This window comes from Falco peregrinus, chromosome 18 (genome assembly GCF_023634155.1).
Source record: "Falco peregrinus isolate bFalPer1 chromosome 18, bFalPer1.pri, whole genome shotgun sequence".
Lineage (NCBI taxonomy): Eukaryota > Metazoa > Chordata > Aves > Falconiformes > Falconidae > Falco > Falco peregrinus.
The window spans coordinates 6216284-6232775 of NC_073738.1; positions in this window are offsets into that span (position 1 = coordinate 6216284).

Here is a 16492-nt window from a genome sequence, read left to right on the forward strand (position 1 = left end):
AGGGAGGGCTGGATCTCCACCTAACACTGACTTGCTGTTAAAGATGCCCCGTCCAGCAGCTGCTCCCGTACCCTCTACCTCCCCAGCCCAGGGCAAATACGAGATACCAGCACTGCCTGGATACCGTAACAGCCAGAAAGAAGGAAGCCAAAGGGTTAAGAAACAGATCAGTGCCTGTCATCAACAACCCGGGATGTTGGTACCTGGGTGCCTGCCTCTGTCTCTGGGGTGGAGCCCCTGTAACCACAGGGCAGCCTCGCCTGCATTCCTGCTCCCTGAGTGACAGCTCCGGAGCAGCTCACTCCAGCCTAAGCCTTGGCAGGAGAAAAGATGCCTCCTGCAGGGCCAACTCAGACTCGCCCTGGAAATCTCCTTACTTAGTAGAAACAGGTTAAGGAGCCAGGAGCCAAGGGCTTGGCACCGGCGGGTGTTTTGCTGGAGATGTTTAGGAGTGCATTGAAATTGCCAGCTTGCATCTCCTTAGATGTCTGAGCAATATCCTAGCGCAGAATTAGGCAGGTAATAAGGGCTTGAAAGCAGGAACAACCACAGTTGGATTAAGATATAGGCACTTTAGGCCTTTGCTCTGTTCCCTGGCTCACAGAGACCAGGGATGACATCAGTCTTCGCTTTCGCTTAGTAAAAGCATTTCTGACACCGTTTGCCAAGAGAAGCTGGAAGAAGAACTGTGCGAGAGCCACTGCTCCAGTAACACTTGCCCAAGTTCAAAGGCAGGGTCCAGCAGCAGGAAGAGCAGCAGATGGTATTGCTACAGCCAGGAGAAATACTCACAAGTGCAGGCCCGTGACCCCCTTGGTACAAAGGTGGCTTGGCTGGCAGGGGCACCAGAAGAGCTGCAGCTACCACATGGAAGCACCACACTGGTAGATGGTAGCTCTGGGGCAACCACAGGCAGTCTCAAGGGTACCAGGTGGTTTCCATCAGTCCTGGGAATGACCAGAGGTGTACAGAGCTGGACTTCCCACCTGCTGGAATGCATCCAGGTCTCTGCCCTCACCTTTCATCTGCTCATTCATTAAAACCACAAGGCTTGCTGTGAACCTTCTCCCTGGCAAAGCCTAGAGGTCTTCCAGCCCCAGTACTTCCATGCTGCCCTGGCAGCAGCACTAGCTGATGCCAGCCAGGGACAGTGCCAGAAGTGCCAGAGCACCATGGGCCAAGAGAAGGGACCCCACAGCACCCAGAGGCAGCTGATGGCAAGGACATGTGCAGTACTTAGCTGGGTAAGTCCAAGATCCACAGACACTTGCTCTCAGTTCCAGTGCTCCCCTGTGCTAAGCGAAATAGGGAATATCATCACATGCGTGCTGGGTTTTGGGTCAGGAATATTTTACCTGTGTCCATTGGAAGAAGAGGTGGTTTCCTTGGGGAAGTAGCGTCTACTTCAGTCAGATGGGACCAAACAGTGACTTTAGGGGAGGGTCCAGAGAAGGATGGCTCAGCTACTGGGTTTGCAGCCTACAAACCAGCTGAGCACAGACAGACAGAGTTTTAGACAACCTATATCATTATACAGCTACATCCTGCTTATTCCCACAGAGCAGGGCAAGAACACTGGTGTTTCACAGCCCCAGCCTGCCCAGCAGCATTTCCCCAGTTCTGGGGCTGCTGGGCTCACCCTTATGCATGAAAACACACCCTGTCACCCAAACAAGCACAAGACAATCTTTATCTCCCCTGGCACAGCTGTCCCTCATGCAGGTGGGTCATTCCCTGCCAAAAGCCTGGCTGAGCACCATCATCTTGCCCAGATAAGTCCAAAGAGTCAAGGTTCATGCTGTGCTCCCTGCCCTCCAGCAAGGTTCTGAGTAAGCAGGTCTCTGCAGCACCCAGCTCTTGCAGAGCTCTCCTCTCAAGCACCAGCACTCAGGTCATGCCAACTATTAAGTGCAAACCACACTCAGGGCAGTTTATTAATCTGCCCCAGTTCACACAAAGCTTGTTGATAACATTAAGGGTCCCAAGTGAAGATCACTGCATTTAAGTGTATGGGTGGGTGCTGCCACATGATCTTATTGGTGTGGCTTGACGAGTTACTGAACATGAACCATGGTAGCTCAGTTCATTAAAATGCAAAATAGGAAGAACTGCAGTAATTTGATCACTTGTAATCCTCCATACATTGTCTTAAACATCTTTTGGTTCACTTTCCTCCATAAGTAATGCAGTGAAACCGCTGCCAGCTTTTGCAAAGTGCTCTGATTTTTACAGACGAGGAGCATAAGCCCAGAGTATATTTCCTCCTGCCTTTTGTCTTTTCTATTTAAACTTGTAAGATATTCAGTCAGAACAGAAATGGCACTTCTAATCTGATTTGGTCTTCTAAACTATCTTTTTCATAATTGCTTCGGTCCCAGAAATTATTTCTTCTTTGTCTCAGCCCAACAGCAGCTGAAGCATCTCTAGAGAAACACAGATCTCACTCATGGAGTAGCAGTTTGCTCAGATCTTTGCAACTACTCCCATCAGAGCTGCGTGACTACAGTGCCAAACTCTTTAACTGTGTTGCAATACAACTTCACAGGCTCCAGTGGCTTTAGTCCTCCTTGCTACTGAACATCAGAACAAGAGCAGAGCTGCTCCAACAGTGAGGTCAAGCCAAGGGCTGAGGGTGACCACAGCAGGGTCCTTCAGCAGGCCTGAAAAGGCAAAGCAACCAGTCAACTCCCAGGTCCATCCAGAGCATCTGGTCAGAAGCAGCAGGAGATAGAGACAAATCCACAATGTAGGTCTGAAAGGTCCATCTAGGAGAGGCTACCTCCAGCATGGGTCCCAGAGCCATCCAGTGGACAAAGCCAGAGACACACACACACGCTCACACACATTCACACACACACAGTCACACACTCACACACTCACACAGTCACTCACACGCACATGCACACATGCATGCACACACACACACACACACACGCACACATGCACACACACGTGCGTGCGCAAATTCCAAACCCTCTCTGTTCCCTTGGACCAAATTCCCATTGTCTCTTGCAGAACAAACTCGTGAAACTCAACAGGAAAATTCACAGTGTTTGCATAAGCAGCTCCTACCATTTGGAAGGCAGAGTCCTGACATGCACAATAAAACCCCTCCATGTTCCTAGGGCAAGTTGACAGATTTTCATAGCCCATGAAAACCCATGCTGTCTGGGTTTGCCACTGGCAAGGAAACCTATCTGCTCCAGTCCTGGGTCAAGCAGTCTGGTTCTGGCCAGGATGATGCTAAGCCTTGGCCCTGTAGGGGTACAAAGACTCTACCAGCCACGTAAGGCTGTGTCTGGTATGGGAGCTTCCAGGAAGCTGTGCTCTTCTGATCACAGCGGGCTTGTTTGCTCTGCCTACATCCACCAAGGAATGAAGGAAGCAACAGCTCTCCAGAGTGCTAAAGGCTGGCTGTAACCCAGTGTGGCTTCATGAGGCTTCCTAAGAAACAAAGATGGTGAACCCTGGACTCCTGGGATCCTGGGCGGGAATGGCTCCTGGACTACCCCAGAGGGTTGAGGTCAGGGCTGAAAAAAAGTGGTCTCAGAGAAGACCTTCTCCCATGGACAGTGGTAGATGACCTCCCCTGCACGTTTTCTTCTCAAGAAGTGCTACAGGATGCTCTGGAAGGAGCTGGATTTGGCTGGTGGCAACCTTCTGCCCATGCAGTGTCCTCTGCTTTAACCCCATCACAGGTGGGGAAACCTTCCGATTTACTTGGTCTTGCATAAAGCAGCACAAATGGCTTTCACCGCCCTGCTTGAACACCACGGCTCCCTCCAGCAGAGGACCAAATACGCTATCTGAATTTTATCTCGGTGCTGCACCTCTGGCAGATGGAGAGACTCAGGGCTGAAATTGCTGGTTCCAGCTTTCGCCAGCTAACATGCAAGTGCTTATTCCTCCTGGCTTCCCCTCACCCTCCAGCCCCCAGTTCATTCATGTTCATAGGCAACACTTTGCCAAAGACACTCACGGGGACTATGGGGTAGTTTTATCCAATTACTTTTTAACTACACCTGTGATTCCCGGTAAGGTCTGGACACTGTCAAGGAAAGCAAGGCTGGCTTTGTGTTCATAAATTAAATCATTTGCTGGGAAGCAACCTGAAGAGCACAGGCTCTTCTCTTTTATGCCCCTGTTCCCCATTCCAGATCAATGTGGACATGACAAGAAAAATGGAAACATTCCAAAACAAAATTTTACCCCCCGATCTGTTTCTGTTGAATCATGGCAAGACCTGATGTCACAAGAAGAGCACAGTAAAACTATTTTTTTCCCGATTTAATGGAAAACAGTGAAACTAAAAATTAATAAATAAATAGTCTTCCTAAAGGAGATCAAGGCAAGGAACATTCAGAAGTTCTAAGAGAATGGAATAAAAAGGTAAATTGATTCTTGCCCAACAAAATGCTTCATTCTGAGAGAGCCTGAGGATGACACTAGGCACTTTTTCAAACACTGTTCCAACAGTGAGGACCTCCAGAAGGGACTCACAAAACTGGGCAAAAATCACGTAAATTATCTTAAGTGTACATAATGTTAATACCCTAGGAAAAAGTAATCTAAACCAAACCATGCCTACACAGTGCTTTAGTCAGAACTGGTAGATTCAGCTCAGGGAGGAGAGTCATCTTTGAGCCGTCATTGGCAATTCTCTGAAATCATTGTCTTAATGTACAGTGGCAGCCAAAAAATCCAGCAGAATTGGGTATCACCAGGCAGGTGGCACTGAGGATAACCCAGAGTGTGCTGCTTTGCTGCTATATAAAACCTTGATGTGCTCAAGTTTGGAGCACCGAGTGTGGTTCTGGCCACCATGTCTCAAGATGTGGAGTTACAGAATGTTTGGAGAAGGGCAACCAACATGATCGAGGACATGGAGAAGCTGCCTTATGTGGAGAGGCTGGAAAGACAATTTCCTCAGAGCTAACACATTTTTCAAAGTGTTGAAAACCATCTTATGGTCTTTGACCAAAAACTAATTCCAGTGACAGCCTCTCTGGGTACAGGCAACATCACTGCAACTGGGACATTACTCCAAGAAAGTGTTGGCTTTACCTCTTCCATTATTCTTTTGTTTTTTCTTGTGCAACTGAGAGTAGCCACTTGGGAGATGCCAGTCTCAAGTGACACAGGGAAGACTAGACTGCACACCCGTGATCAAATTGTGGGTCAGATCTTCAGCTGGGAGCACTTAGCCAGTTTCGCTTACTTTGCTTGTTTGCTGTGCACATCACCATGGAAGGGCACAGTGAGTGTGTGATCTGCTGCTGAATCATACCAGAGGCTTGCAAATCCATGAGCTGATGATTAGTCTATGCTAAAGGTAAGGCCACTGCATCTTATGTCACTTTTGGCAGCAGGGAAAAAGAGGGCACAAGGTGCCAAACAGCTTTGCTCTGGTTAAGTGTATTTGCCAAGGGTGCAATGACAACACAAGAGGGCAGGAGAAAATCAACACAGGTCAAATTTTGTCTCTTCTGAAATTACTAGCAAAACCTTGATGCCTCTGGTGTACTGATACCTGACAAGTTGCACCCAAGTACCCCATGAGAAAGAACAGGAGGCACCGAAGAGTAAGACACTGGCAGTGGGAAAGAATTATTTGCATGATGTATACATAGAGAGTGCTGCAGAGGAAGGCAAACATCTAGCCCAACCCTGCTTTTCTGGCAGCTGGATGGTCACCAGTACCACCAGTAGTTTTGCTGCTTCTGGAGATTTCATAGCTTTGAATCCAAAGAAGGGCATGTGTTATAACTCCCTTCCACATGTTCCAACCTCACCAGAACTGCAGGTCCCTCTGGCCCCTGCTTTTGTAATTCTCCAACACCTTTACCCCAAGTTTTACTTTGGAAAGTCAGATGCTTCACTTTCTCTGTAAGATTTGCTGGTCCTGCCATAACTCACCACTTCTTTTTTTTTTTTTTTTTTTTGTGTAAGATTCTCCTAAAACTAGAGGATTCCCTGATGGAATGCCATCAAGACACTTTGAGGCATAGACAGGAGGTCCTGGAAGGCTAACAGGCTCATCTCAGTCTTACCATGCTCTCCAATGCTATATGAAAGAGTATTATTAATGAAAACGTTTGTAAGGAAAAGGGTGATACCGCGTAATGGGAATTTGGTGGGCAACACATAGCAGTGTTGATGAAGCCTGCTAGGGAGATTACTGAAAGCAGAAATGGCATTTCAGAGCCTAATTCTCATACACAAACCTCTAAATCCACTTGTGCATTTGAAAACCCTTTTTGAGTAGCTGCAGGCTGGACATGTCCAGATTTATGGCAGATTTAATCTCAAAGTTACCATAAAATCCCAGCCTGAATCACTGAAATTTACTTGCCAGCCTTGTAATTTGGGCAGAAACAACAAAGAAGGGATTTTGGGATGCTTGGGGTGAGGCTCCTAGCATGCACCAAGCAGATACACTTGGACGAGAAGGGATGTCTCCTTTTTCTCTCATTCCACCTCTATCGCTGTATTTAAACCAACGTTGAGTGGCGGTAACGCTGCAAGCTCCAAGTTCATCTGTCCAGCGGGAACAGGAGAGGCCACTCCTGCAGGTTGCCATCTGGCTCCAGTTCTCCGTGGAAGCAAGACAGGTGAAGGCTGGTTATAATTGACCCCAATTCCTCAAATAGCCCCAATTGCCGAGGAGATGGCTAAATAGCGGTCTCCAAATCTGCTCCAAACAGACCCAGGTGTCCTGGTACCCTATGGCCTGGGACAGAAACCTTTTAGCACCCCTGCCTTCCCTCCAAACAGCCCTGATAGTGTCTTACTTCAGGGAGTATCTGTCAGTCCAAGAAGTTTAAAAGCTCTGGATCAAATTCTTAATTACCCTGGACAGACACAATAGACGCTGTCAGCACACAACAGCTCAGCAGCTGGCATTGTCAAAGGGACTGAAGTGTTAAAATACCACTTGGCTTTGCCAGAGAAAGTTGACTACTGGGGAGGGGGGTTATGTTGGTCTGGAGTTTTTTTCCTTTATAAAAAGGTTAAAAACAGGTCAGACTCTGTAAGTGCCATTTCAAAGAGGACCTGCGTGCTGGTAGGAGGCAAAAAGATATATCTTGTCTATGAATAATCACAGGGCTTCATGGCAATTCTAGGTGATTACATTAATCAGAATAATAATTTAAAGAATTATGATATTTTATGATATTAAGGTCTTAGAGTTTTCTTCCCATCCCAAATCATATGCCATTAAAAGATTGATTTTGATTGCATATAGAAGTGAGGTACTCCTCAAAATCTTTGTTATTTCAGAGAAAAGTTTCAGATGGCACCAATTTTTTTTTTCCTTTTAGTCCCACAGAAAGTTCACTTTGGGTTAACACAAAACAAATGGGAAAAAAATCCTCGAACTGTCAGAGAGTGGAAATATCAGACAATTGCAAAGTTCCAGTTATGGGCAGTTTCTCTAGGATGAGTCATCCTTATTCACATCACATTTCCAGGTCCTTAAACCAAACCTGTAAAATGCACTTGTATTTAACCTGGAACTGGATTTGTTTCTCAGCCCTGATGACAGTTTTGAGCTGTGACACCTGTGCCAGTAAAATTTTTTACCTCTGTAGTCATGTACACATAATCACTAGTCTGGTTATCATCACAGCAGTGTAAACACATCTTAACCAATGTGGCCTATTCACCTTCCTTTACCAGCATCATTATGGCAGCACAGTGTCTCTTGCCGCGAGCAACGTGCCCACAGTCAATGGGTCCCGCTGTTCAACTCTACTAGCAGGGAAATACGTTTCTTGGGTCCTGCTCTTTGCTGCTGCTTTCTTTCCAAATTTTTGCTGGAGCTATAGGAAGCACAGAGGACCATGCCTGTGACAAGTTTGCTTGCTTTGCTGCATGCCCAGCAGAGCACCCCCTGGCCCTCAGGGACCGGGAGCGTCAACTTTGGCTCTATCTAAGCCTCCGCATGCATCAGGACAAGTACAGCACCAGGGGAGCCGTCTGTCCCCAACCACACCGTTACCACAGTCTGGCCAAGGTCTCACATCCACCCCGTGGTTGCGTGCTGCCACTGGTACCCAATGTGCAAGCCCAAATGGCCATTCCTCTTCCCGTTCCTTGGTAAGGCCCCACAGCCCTGCCTGGCATGGCTCCTGGGGACATCCATCAGCTGGTGTCAGAGTCGATGTGTGTCTCAGCCTTGCCCTCTTACCCCCGAGATGATGTCAGGGAGAGGTTGGCCCAGTGGCCAGCCAAAGACCTGTCACTGGCCCTGCCAGAACTAACAACAAAGACAAATGGGCCCATCACAGTAAATGGCTCTTAATGGGCTGCAGGAGGCAATTGGTCCGCCCTGCTGGCTGGGCACCATATGTGAATTCTTCACTAATCACTCCAAATCGGTCCAATTTGTTCGAGAGCTGTGTAGGGACTTGTGCACGAGCAGCCCTAGAGTTTTAACAGGAGCAAAGCCTTGCATGGAAATAATTTTGCACTTGTGTGGATGCTTCCTGGGGCGCCAGCAAAAATGGGGAAAAAAAGCAGCAGCAAAGAGGAAGTGGGAGTTTTCAGCTGTTCGACTGGGGCTTTTCATCATTTTATATTTAATGTTCCTTGTCTTGAGGAGGAAAAAAGACAAGGATCTAAAGAGATTGGATGTGAATGAATGAGACAGTGGGGTTCCAGGTGACAGCTAATAATAACCTTGATCTAGCACTGGAAACACACTGCTTTACTGCTTGCAGAAGGAGACCCTACCCATGGGAGCTCCATGTCAAACGGAGCTGGGGAGGCTGAGGTGAAGGGGAAGCTGTAAAGAAGGAATATTGGGAAAAATGAACCTTAAGGAAGCACTTCAATGGGCACAAGGGTGTCCATGAAGAATCGATACTAGGACAGTGATGCAGAGTTGCTACATCTTGAAATTGTATCATGAGTGTCACGGTGTCTCTGAAAGCCCCAGATCCTGGAGACAATTGTTGAGAGGATAACTTCTCTTTCTGACATCTCCAAAGCTTGGAGATCAGGCTTATGCACACTGAGAACACATGCAAAAGATGTGGATCTTAAAAAGATTTCATTTAGTGAAGAGAGAAAGGATTTATAAATTTCTGAATGCCTGATACTGAAATTTGAGAAATTTGGGTTGAAATTCCCATCTGTATCAGGGCAATGGAGTGAGCCCAGGCCAAGTAGGGAGCAGGGAGGCCCCTTCTGTGTTAGCTTCCCTGCCTGTAAAACAACGGCAATCAACCTCCCTCAGCTCAGCTGATGGAGAGGTGAGGTCGTTCATGCACCAGAGTCAGGCAGCCAGGCTGCTGGGATCTCCTGCGGACCTGGGGAAGGTGGCTGATACCCACAGCACCCATCTGCCCCAGCCAGGAGATTAAGTCACACCTGCAGACTGAATGGCACTAGGAAGATAACAACCAGCTTCCTGCGCCGCCCTTTATTCAAAAATAAGCTACTTAACCCCCCTTTAAAACCCTGCACTCCTACCCCCTCCCCAGCCCCTCTGTGACCATCTCAGCAGTCACACCTGCGATTGAAAAGGAGCATTGTTCTGCCCCTACCTTGCCTTCACCTCTCCCCTGTGATCAGATGTTATGGCTCTAATTATCTTGCTCCCTGCCTTCTGGACTATCAAGACATTCAGTCAAAGGTCACCTGGGTCATCTTTCATTGGGAAGAAGAGACATCACCAGGAAGGTAAAGTTTCGGAGCATCCTTTGATGCTAAACTAGCAGAAATTACAGTCCAGCTGTCCTGGGATATTCACCACTTGTGGCTGTTCTAAGGCACTGAAAGGTTTCTCTCTTGGACTATTTTTTAATTTTTATTTTTTTGTTAACTATCAAACCGTTGAAGATTCTGCAAGTCCCACTAGAAAGAAGAATGATGTACCAGCACAGACTGCCACTGAGCCTCCTGGAAAACAAGCTGTCACCCTTCTGGGTCAAGTACTGGGCAGAGGTGTCAGTGCAGTCCTGGCTTACACCTTGCTTCTGTCCTTCTGGCTCTTCTTGAGCAAGATGATGAATCTTCTATTGATTTATAACACTTGGCTTTTAAACTCCAGCCATGGCCATCTCAAGTCCTTTTAACTTGGTGGTAGGTTTTGCTGCACCTAAAAATCTCCTGGAAGGAGATCACCACTCATGTGCTCCAGCCATTCTGCAAAAGCCATCACAGGCGACTGCAAGTCAGGTCTTGAAGATGTCTCTCACCATATCTGGCCAGAGCTTATGAGGCAAAAAGGGTCCAAGAACACCCAAATTGCGAAGCAAATTTTTGTATGAGTTCGTGCAATGGGAACTGAAAACTTTGAATAACCAGGGCACTCATTTAAGGACTCTACAGACTGAAAGGCCTCAGGCTGGGTGCCCAGCAGTGAATCTGTCTCTGAACACTCTGCAGCAAGAGTCTCTGCCTCACTCCTGCCCAGCCTTCCCCATCCCAGCAACCTGGAACAGCGAACAGGCTTTAGCCTCTGCCAGCTAAGGAGGAGAGATGGTTTCTCCTTGCTTGCACACTGATGAGACCCACAACAGAGCTGCCCTCCATACTGGTATCTCCTGCCTCATTGCATGCAGAAAGATGTAGAGATTTCAGCCTGGCTCTGGCCTGGAGGGCCTCACAAGTGGAAGGGAAGGACAACCTGGCTTTGCTGCACCATCCCTCCCAAGGGCTCCAGTGACTGCAGTTTAAAGAACCTCCCCATCCACATGGAGTTTGCAACTGAGGCTCATGGCTGGGAGAGAAACCCCTGCAAGACCAGCTCTGCTGTGCCCTGTCTGGGTTCAGGCTCATACCGTGCACTCTCTTGGTACCTTCTTCTTTGCCAGTTTTAATTCCCTTCCTTCCACCCTCATCTTCCTGCTCCTTTGGAATCCACAGCTTTTAGACAGGTGCCAGGACTTGCCACGTTCTCTATTATGCTTCCCTGCATTGTCTCCTTTTCTCTCAGATAAGCTTCTTCCACTGTGAATAGGAGAGAAAAAGCAAGAGCCAAGAGAAAAAAGAAAAAAGAAAACAAAATGTGCTGGAGGGACTTGGTTATGACCCACTAATCTTGCAGAAAAAAAATGCTTAGACATTAAAGTAACAGAAAACTGGAGAGTTAGTCAACATTTTCTACCTGGAAAGGCTTCTCCACAAGACACGTTTCCCTCAGTACTTGTATTTTTCTTCAGCAAACACTGATTTCAAGAGAATGTTTGAATTCCAAAAATGGGAAACACTTAAATCTCATTGTATCCACTTTGGGCACTGCACTTTAAGAGACTACATAAGTGAATCTGAAAAGACAGCACAAACAATAAAGAGGATTAAGAAAACACAATATACAGGGAAAGATTTCATGTGTCCTCATGCCAGAAACTGCCATTTAGCCCTGGGCAAAGAGGCTGAAAAGTGCTAATGTTGCAGAGGTGCAAGAAAGTGAAGAATCGTGTCCACTCTGTGCAACATGGAGTGGACTGACATGGCCCAGCCTTACCAAGAAGGTGCAGAAGTGGTGGAACAGAAAGCAGCCCTGGGTTAGCCTACCGCTCCCAAGTGGACTAGAGGCAGAAGCCAAGATCTGTCCTGCCTGAGATGCCTGGAGAGAAGTGGTCCCCAGGCTTCCTCTAGCATCCAGTGGAGAGTCTGGATGATCCACCCTTTGAAGTTGTCCTTTTCCATCCATGGTGCTGGAAAGAGTCTACAGAAGCTGTGCTCCTAATTCAGACACATCCATGAAGCAAGTCAAGTGGCAATAAGTCCAGCTTGTGGTATAGAAATCCAGATTCTTGAAAAGTTGTGTCCCCTCCTCTTTCCTAACTCCTTGGCTCTGGGGAGGTTTCCACCTGGTTCACAAAAAGGATATGAGCCCTCTGGAACTGCACCACGGGTGTGCAGGGCTCACCCAAGGACCTTTGCAGAGACAGTGATGCTACGGCACCCAGCACAGCAGCCGCACCAGGGAGGGGTGCACTGGAAATCTCTTCGCCTACAAGAGGGGGCACTCACACACGTGCCTTTGCCCACACAAAAAATACTGGAAATTTTCAAAGAGAAGAAGGAGGTGGTTAAAATAGAACAAAACCCCTACGTTAATAAGCCCAGAAAGGGGGAAGAGACAGGACTTAACCTGATTGTGTGGGAGAACGTAATCACGAGGGTCTCTGACGGGAGAATCAATACCCAGTGTGGCTGCAGGGGCCAGGATTTTGGTGTGGGCTGGGAAGTTGTTGATTTGTTTAGTTCCTGATGATTTTGGGGAACCGGGGAGCAAAGGGATGATGGGATGGGATCCAGTCAGTGGGGATGGGGGAAGGAGAGGCTGCCTGTGCCTTTAATTTCTGCAGCCCAGGTTTTAGAAATGCAGCTTTGCTTGGAATGCTGCTGAGTGTGTAGCCCTGGGACAACTGCGATCCCTTTGATTTGGCAGACTGGAGCCTCTGCAGGTTGCTTTGTGGGTGTATTTCATAAGAAAACAGAGGAGGCAGCAGTCCTGCCCTGTAACAGCCTCCAGACATTCTGGCCGGGTGCTGCCAAAGCAACAGCCAAGAAAGGCACCGCCTGAAAGAGTGGAGTTTCAAGAAAGCCTTCTCTGGTCGGGATGTTTGCCCAGCTTGCAGAAACCTTGGCTGCATTCTGGTTTCTCCATTCAGTGCAGAGGCAGAAAGGTTCCTGCAGGTAATTACATAAATTCTGCCTCCCTGCCCCCTCTCTTCCACCTTCGTTTGCAGCTCAGCAATGCTGAGATGGAGCAGGAACATGCATGTTACGGGAACTGCAGTTGCAATTCAGATTTCCCGAATGGAACCTCAACTCCACCATGAGGAGTGATGCTGATGGTTGGGTTACACGTAGCACTCAGGGCCTGAGCCTTGGTGTCCACCTCAGCCTGAGGAGCTGTGCAGTAGGTCTCCATGAGTGTTTTGACACAAACGCCCAGGAGAACCTTAAGTCAAGACCCTGAGGTGAGTAAATACAGAAACTGGGGTTCTGTCATTGCACCAGGGCTTCAGAGCAGGATCTCAGAGACTTATCTGAGGATGCAGTAAGCTCAGCCTAGCACCAGAGAGGGATTCTCAGGGTCTTTTGCCTTTTCCTTTGGTCTAGGCCAGGGATCTAGAAAGAAAGCACAATTGCCAGCACAACGCTTGCCATATCGTGTCACATGAGGATGCAAGTTCACGTGTTGTGAACCAGTGCCAGGCAAATTCCCCACACAGCTCCCTCACAGTAAGGAGTAACAGCATGCCCTTGGGGTGACTCAGCTTTTCCTCTGAGCCCTTAATCAGTGTTGTTCAACAGCACCACTCGACTAATGCGCATCCTCAATAACTTAAAGAGATGAGTCTGTGCAGTCTGTGTGTAAATGTGTGTCCCAACACGCCTGTGATTCCCTCTTTCACTGAAAAATGTTCAGTGCTGGACACTGCAAAATTGGTCGGGTGACAGGGGAAGTGGTGGATGCTGTTTCTCTCCGGACACTGCGTGCGATGGGCCACACTGCCCTACACGTTTCCTGGAGCGGATGGAAGTCTGAGCTCAGCACATGTAGGTGTCTGTCTCTAGTGAATTGCTATCCAAGTGAATCAGGCTGGAAGTGGAGCTGAAACAAAATACCCTCTGCAAGCACCTGAAAAAGCTGGAAAAGTTTGAGGCTAGCTCCAGATTCAAAGGCTTGGCCCAAACAATGTCAACGCTCATGGAAAGACTCCCATGGACTGCCCTGGATTTTCCATTAGGTCTGCAAAGTTCAGGCCTAGCGCTGCATCACTCCAGCTGTCTCACAACCCAAGAAGGTTCCTTGGCTCCAAGTCCTGGCTTGCCACCCTCCCTGGCTGGGCCCCTGATTTGGCAGCCCATGGAAGCGGGATGTGCTGCACCATACACCTGCTACGTAACACACGTCACCTCAGGGCCTGATCATGTAAGGTCCTGAGTTAGCTCAGCTCAGCCCTTCGGCCAGTGGTCAGCACGAGACTCGGGCATTTCTGCACCCAGAGAAAGGCCTGGGCAGATTCAGCAGGGCTGGAAGCATTGCTGCCAGATGGGAGGCATGCCAGGCAGTGGCCACTTTCACCAAGAGAGGTGCCAGCACCAGTCACCGTTAGTCATTGCTCTTGCTCATTCAGGCATCCAAAAGGGTCAAGAAAAGATTGGGCTGAAAGGTGACCAGTCCCAAGAGCAGAGAAGCCAGGCTGGGTCTCAAGAGCTTTGAACTGTCCCAGCTCTGCTTAAATGGGAAAGGGTTTGCAGAGCTTCTGTTCATGGGGTGGTGTCACCAAGCTGGCACTGCTCCTGCCAGCTACCTTCCCAGTCTCCATCATGTTAGATCCTCTACCAGAAGTGCATGGTGCTGGAGTTTCACAGATCTTGAAGGAGGTCAGAGAAACCCTACGGCAGCTACTGCTGCGTATGTGGAGCTTTTCACATCAAAAATGATTGCAGCCAGCTATAGGTAAGGCCACATCAAAGGGAAGAGCTCAGAGCAGCAGCAGTCAAGGCAGTCCTTATATTCTTCCAGGAGCAGACAGGCTGACCCGATCAGCATGGTCCTCCAGCTCACCGAGCTGTGCTGGTGCCCCACACCAATCCTCCATGGAGGTTCTCACGGGCCATTTCCACATTGTACAGTGAAATTCCTGGTAAGACCTTTTTTCCTGCCTATGTGCAGACCCTGGTAAAGCAACGAAGCTTGAAGCTGGAGCCGTCACAGGACTGACTCAAGCATCACAGCTGCAGCAGTAGTGCTGGCAGTGTGGATGAGGAACAGGATCAGTGGTGGGGTGGGTGAAGGGAGGAGTCAGGGAATGTGTTTTACAAGAGTTACACAACCCTGCACCTGGTACAGAGGTTTCTGGCTCCCCGATGGGTCCCCCAAGATTTTAATAAGGAGGAGGAAACATGCATGTTGGTACCACTGTGACTCTTCCCTTTCCTGGCTAAAATAATCTGTAAATTAGATCCAAGGGGAAAATGTTAAGATAGAGGTGGAAGTAGGTATCCCACGAGAATAAGAGCAAACCTGCAGGGTAGGAGGGGAAACCAGCTGCCCACCAGGCACGTGAGAAGGGACCTTCTGGGCCACCATGTGCAGTGTGTAGATACAGCAGGCGCTCTGCTGCGTAATACTTTTCCTAAGTGTCATCATGGGGTTTCACTCCCCCTGTACTGACTTGGGTGCTGCTCTAGACCTCAGTGCTTGGAGGGTCAGAAACCTCACCATGAGTTACTGCTGACCAGCTCATCTCCCTGGCTTTGTAGAAGCTCAGGAAAGGGGAAATGAAGGAGAGAGCTCAACTTACACCGACGTCCAGAGCACTGCACGCACATCGCCCCCCCACCTAAGGAAAACCTCCCAGTGCCACACTGGTGTGGAGGGACAGCTCTGCTGGCTGCAGCAAGCCACGCTGTGCCTGGGCAGCTCAAGAAGTCACACCAGCTCTGGTACAACCAGTTTTCCTCCCAGCTTAGCCTTTCCTGTGCACCTCGTTCGTCTGGTAACTTCAGCCTTTTCTGCCAGGCAGTTTTGGTCATATGACCTCTTCACTTCTGTTTTTGTGTTCCCAAAAAACGCGAATCAGCCCCTCGGAGCCTGCTGCTGCCTGCCACTGACAACCCCCCTGTGTGCCTGGGAGGCAGGAACCGTGCTGCCTGCAAAGTGAGGACTCAGGGCTTTGATGTCGGTCACCCGGCAGTTGGTGACAAATGTCTTGAGGAGGTACGTGTCCATGCCACGCTGAAGACGCCAGAGCTGGAGCACAGCCCAGCAGCGGCTGGCACTGTGTGGGCTCCTGCAGGCAGCACAGATGCTGCCACCTTACCCCAGGCTCCCCTGGCTGCCTGTCATCACCCGCTGCCTGTCATCTTCTGCTTTGATTGGGTGCTCTTCGGGATATCTGTGTTGGATTTGTACAGTGTGGAGAGCAACGTGACCCTGGTCCGTGACTGTGGCTTCCTGGTGCTGCCACAACACAAATAATAAATAATAATTATGCTGGGCTCAGAGCAGTTGACATAGGAGTGGCTTGGCTGGGATCACCATCCTATCCAGCCTGGCATGGGCCTCACTTGCCTGTGAAGTAGGACAAGAGGGAGGAGGACAGAAGAGGAAATCCACTGCAAACATTCACCTTCTTCCTCCTGTGTAGGAGGGAGCACGCAGAGAGAGAGTCAATGCACCAGCTATTTTTTCTTCTGATACAACGCCAATTGCTGCACAGGAGCTGCTCCCGGGATGAATTTGGCCCAGTGTTTACATGAATTATTATTATTCATTAAGATTATCTTGTGGTTAAAACACAGGAGCGGGAAGTGAGCGATATGTTCCTGGCTCTGCCACCGACTCTGAGCATGGCCCTGGGCAACTCACTTTCCCCCAGTCCTTTCCGGAAATATATTTTCAAGTGAACAAACACTAGCATTGAAATGAGGGAAAATGACACAGATTACGAAAATCTGCATAAATACCTGATCGACATCCAAATCCTACTGAGAAACAACAAAACAATGATCT